Raw genomic sequence first — 5754 nt, forward strand, 5'->3', positions numbered from 1 at the left:
AGTCAAGTGAAGAACATATAACAGTGACACAAACAATTATAATAAGCATGAAATTTGATTTAATGCTATAGAGAAGTCATCCTGCTGCCAGATGTGGGTGATAGATATAAAAAAAGACAAGAAAGGATCCCATACGTAAACATTGTATGGGGCAGGGGGAGAGAGTGATGCTTAAATCAATTTACATATTCCATGGATTATAATTTGAAGCTTCACATGCTGTTATGTGTTGAAATGACTGAGTCAGAAATTCCCTCAAAGAAGGGCTGTAGGGATGGATGTTCAAAGTCTTATTTGTGTTCTTGTCAAGTGTCATGTTGTCATGCATCAGATGCTCTGAAGTTTCCTGCTGAGTCAGGATATGGCAAAAACTACAGGAGAGGAGCAAAGGATTATACCTTCCAGTTTGACAGTTTTAAACATTTCATTCTGCATGGAGAAGCACTTTATAGTAAAGGAGAACAGAGTAATGATTTGGAATGTCCATCATATAAGCACTGCAATCTGAGAGGCAACATGGTTTAGTGGAGAAAGTGCTGACATGGGATTAACCAGACCTCTGCTCTGACAGTAGCAGTGTGACCGTGAACCAGTCACTTAACCTCTCTAAGATTCAGGGGTTGGGACTGAATGATCTCTAAGGTACCTTATAGTTCCAAATCTTTGATTTGCAATCTTTGTGTCTACATGACTAAATAAAGCCAGTTGGCTCAGTCAAATCTGGGACCATTTGTCACTGTACAAGAGGCATCTTGGGTGAACAAAATGATTGCCCTTGGTGTGTTGTGTGGTGTGTGTGTGTGTGTGTGTGTGTGTGTGTGTGTGTGTATGTGTGTGTGTGTGTGTGTGTTTGAGAGAGAGAGAGGAGGAAGAGGGGGAAGAGGAGGAGGAGGAGGGGAAAAGAAAGTAAGGGGGTAGAAGAGAAAGAGAGAAAGAACACATGAGAAATAAAGAGAGGGGGGTGGGGAAGGGAGGAAAAGAGGGAGGGAGGAACAAAGGAACAAAAAAGGAAAGAAGGAAAGAATGGAGGGGGGAAAGAGAGAGGGAGGATGGGTGGAAGGAGTGATAGAAAAGAGAGACAGATGGACAAATAATTTATTAAGCACTTATGTCCCAGGCCCTGGGCTAAAATGTTATTGATTCAAAAACAAGACGACAAGATGTCCTTGCTCTCAAGGAGCTTAAATGCTAACAAATTAATTCTAATAAGAGAAAAGAAAACATAAAGGGATGCTGAAAAAAAGAAGCAGGGAATGGAAGGATGGTGTATAGACAGAGACAAGGCAGTTGGAAATGAGGTGGAGCATGCCAGAGAGTGTGCTGGAAGTGAAGTGACCAGTGTGGCCTGGATTTCTCAAGACATGGCAGTCTGGGAAGACAGTGGTGCTCTTGACAGAAAGAGGAAAACTAGAAAGAGGGGTAGGCTTCAGACAAAAGATAACCAGTTTTCTTTGGGATAAGCTGACTTTGCGATAACAACAGGACATCTAATTGGACTCAACAATCCCCCCTGGAGAAATTCAGTATCTGGGATAGGAATGCTGGCTCATATCACCTGGATTTTTTTTTTTTTAGCAAAGCCAGGGTTTGAGTCCACTGCGCCTGCATAGCGGAGTTTTGGAACATCCAGAATCACTGACAAAAGTGCAGAAGAAGGTTCTTTTCTGCTTTATGAACCAGTCCCCTTCAGTGACCATAAATGAACAACCCCCCACTGATAATACTGATCATCAGTGACCATGTACACTCACAGAAGACAACCTCAAGGAAGAAAAATTTTTACTTGTGAAGAAAAAAGAAATAATAACAAAAAGACCCATGAAATAACCTTATCACCAAAATGCGATCCATCCTCACTCAGGTCTGTGCAGGAAAAAGTGTCCAAAAATGTGAAAGGAGCAAAAGTATATGGAGATGAATGAAAAATTCTATAGGGTCTTTTGTCGTTTAATTGTATCTGACTCTTCTTGACCCCATTTGGGGTTTTCTTGGCAAAGATACTGGAGTAGTTTGCCATTTCCTTCTCCAGCTCATTTTATAGCTGAGGAAACTGAGGCAAATAGGGTTAAAGAACTTGCCCAGGATCACACAGCTAGTGTCTGAGGCCAGATCTGAACTTGTGAAGGCAAGTCTTCCTGATTCCAAGCCTAGTGCTCTATCCACTGTGCCACCTAGTTGCCCCTACTAAAGAGAATTTCAACTAACCACCTTTATCTTGGTGGTCTGCACTAGAGTTCAGAAGCAATTTCCCCAAGTTTATTTAAAAGCAGAAATTGAGTTTTCAGTAACTTGGCTTATCAGAAGGTTTACAATTAAATATAGATTTTAAAGTTATATTGTATAAATGTGCATTGCTCCTGGAACTCAGGGCGAATGTAAATAGCAATTGTTTCTGTTCTGGCCAGAAACTCGAAGGGTCTTCCCCTTCCAGAAGGATTCCTTTATGAAGGCAAACTAGGCCATCTTTTGCCTCAATTCTTACCTAGCCTTTAATTACTGAATGGGTGTTGCCTCAGACAAACTGAGACGTGGTCTCCCACTGCATCGTGGGCCATCGCCAGTCATCCTGACCTATGTCTTGCCACTGGACTTTGATGACTCTGGAGGAGAGAGTGAGGTGGATGACTCTGCATAGCTCTGCCTCACTTGAATCCAATTTACTTACAAGTCAAGACATCACCCTGCTGATGTGCTGATGTCCTCTTTGGAAACGAAGGACTAGTAACAACAGCAACAAACAAACAAGCTTGAGGAAGCAGATGAATAAAGGCACTGGAGCATGACATTATAGAGCTTCTGAAACTGTTCACAAATTAGTTGAACTCCTATTTTAAACCTATCAAACGATTCTAATGAACTGAAATGGGCATATAAACAGATTAGATGACTTCTGTTTAAGCACATGTAGACAAAGCAACCAGCATGTTATATCTTAAAGTATCATCTGAAAAAGTTTAAAAATTAGTTTTTTAATTCCTTTTTCTAAAAGGTTTGCCACATCTTCATGCAACTAATCCTTAACAAGTAAGACTTGAATCTCAGACTTTCTGAAATGAAGACTGGCCCTCTAGCCACTACACCATGCTGCCTCTCAAAACTATAAATTTATTATTTAGTTATGTCCAACTCTTCATGATATTCATGAGATTTTATTGGCAAAGATACTGGAGTGGTTCACCATTTCCTTCTCCAATGGATTAAGCAACCAGGGGTCAAGTGACTTGTCCAGGGTCATACAGATAGTGATTGTTTGAGGTCAGATTTGAAATCAGGTCTTTCTGACTCCAGGTCCAGAACTTTATCCACTGCACCACCTAGCTGCCTCCCAAAACTGTAATAACATATGTGAAATCTTCAGCTCACTTGCCTCCACCTGAAGTGATGATTGAATTTGATATTTTTCACCATTCCTTTTACAGGAATGCTTCAGGTTTCTTTTCAAACCTTAACCTGATTCCAGCTCTAGAAGGTGTGGCCATGTATACCCATAAAGCAAGCCTATGATAGAACTGGAATTGCAGCCCAGATGTCTACAACCTGAGGATCATCCATTGAGCCATGACAACTGTGAGGACCTCCAACAAAACTAATAGAAATCACATTAAAAAAATTTTTTTTCTGGTCCTTAGTCTCTCCTTCCAGCAAACATATCATTAGAAATTCATGACAAGTCCTTTCTAGAAACACTCACCTCCTTGGCCATTAACCCTGACTCCCTGGGGCTCATTAGGCAGAACCACCTGACAAGAGGGCAACCTTCAAGTGAAAAGACACTTCTCCTAGAGAAGAGTAGGTCTCCAGAAAGCCATGAAGTAATGAGAGATCTTCAAGGACATAGCACTCTCCAGGGTTTAGGTTTTTCTTTCTTTAGCTGGTGTTTTCTGCATCTAAATGTACTTCCTTGCATAATAGCAAGAATTTCAAAGGGAAAGATGCACCAGTTCTGCAGAGTACAGAAGAAAAAGTCTTTCCTCCCCCCCCAATCGTGAGTGGAAAGAAGTGTAGAGGCCCAGATCTGTAGACAGACTTTTATCTTTTCTTTCTCTGAGATTCACCAGCACAGATGGCTGATAAGCCAAAGATAGATGGATGTAATCTTGATCCCAAATAAGGGAATGTGATTTCTCCAGTTATTTCCAGCCTCCAAATAGGGATTTACTCAAACAGCATATGTATTCCTCATTAGCTCCAACAGAGTCTATACTTGAAAAAAAGATGAAGTAAAAAAATATGTGCGTGTGTATATATGTATATATGTTTACATATGTGTATATATACACATACATATGAGCATACATATACACACAGGCAAATACATACATAGGTGTATCTATACACATACACTATATATATATGTATGTGTGTATGTATATATACACATACGTATGTGTGTTTTTAGGGCAGTTTTGATGAACATTTTTAAAAGTTTGGTCTGTTTCATTTGTTTCTAGTCCAAATATTAGAATTTGACCATCTAACCTGAGTCTCCAGTGAAATTCTTAAGCTTCTCTTCTCTTTCCAGTCAGACAGAATTCAATATTAGGCATTCTTAATAATAACGTATTTTTATGGCTCATGTCTTGTTTGGGTTTTGTCTCTCTCTGTGTTCCACTGGGAACCTCTAAATTTAGTTCATTACTGGTTAGGATATTCAAGTCAACTCACGTGTCAGGAATCAAGACTATCAATAAACAATTTTAAAATAAAGCTTATTTACTATAAAGCAGATAAAAATAATAAAAACAATGCCGCAGAATCTTGTAGTATGGGGGAAAAAACTCACAATAAAAGAAAGGAAAAGCCCTGTTGTACTGGCATAGTTGGAGAACCTCAATGAATTCAATTTATTAAATGTATACTTTATGACAGTCACTGCATTATGTGCTAGGTACACAAGGACAAAAATGAAATCAATGTTCCTGCCCTCGAAGGGATTACATTCTGCTGGGGTAAAAGAACATGGAGCTTTTCTGCCTGCTCTCCCCCAACCCCTGCCCAGAGCCACTGTAGCTGCATCTTGCTCATACTGGGCTCCGGGCCCTGGGCTCCAGCATCACCTAGCCCCGCTGCCACTGTCTCTCTCCTTCCACTGCCATGATCATCTACTGGGACCTCATATCAGCCACGATGAGATGTTTTCTGACAATTACAAGATCCAGGAGACTGTGAACAGGCTGTGCCTGGAGGTGGGGGGGAAGATGGTCAGTAGGATAGAGGTGACCATTGATGATTCATTTGTCAGTGGAAATGCCTCTGCTGAATGTTCTGAGGGTGAAGGAACAGATGCCATTGTAATCACTGGAGTTGACACAGTAATAAACCATCGTCTGCAAGAAATTGGTTTCATGAAAGAATCCTACAAAAAGTACATCAAAGACTACATGAAATCAATCAAAGGCAGACTTGAAAAATGCAAGCCAGATAGAGTAAAACCTTTTATTATGGGAACTGCAGAACAAATCAAACACATCCTTGCTGATTTTTAAAAATATCAGGTCTTCATAGGCAAAAACATGAATCTGGATGTCATGGTGGCTCTCTTGGACTTCCATGAGGGTGGTGTGACTCCATATATGATTTTCCTTAAGGATGGTTTAGAAATGGAGAAATGTTAACAAATTCAGCTGATTACTTTGAATCTCCTGTCATCATAACTGGCTGCCACTTTTTGTCATCTACCCAACACCAGGACTTGGACAAACTTGGACTGATGTCATCACTAACAGCTAGGGGGATCAAGAAAGAGGTGGCACT

The 5754-nt window shown here is 40.4% G+C and overlaps 1 pseudogene; it reads left to right on the forward strand.

Annotated features, from left to right (window-relative positions):
* The first annotated feature begins 5094 nt into the window (after positions 1-5094).
* LOC110224092 (translationally-controlled tumor protein-like) lies at positions 5095-5754 on the forward strand (annotated as a pseudogene).

Source organism: Phascolarctos cinereus, unplaced genomic scaffold (assembly GCF_003287225.1).
Source record: "Phascolarctos cinereus isolate Bilbo 61053 unplaced genomic scaffold, phaCin_HiC Scaffold_4;HRSCAF=312, whole genome shotgun sequence".
NCBI classification, from domain to species: domain Eukaryota; kingdom Metazoa; phylum Chordata; class Mammalia; order Diprotodontia; family Phascolarctidae; genus Phascolarctos; species Phascolarctos cinereus.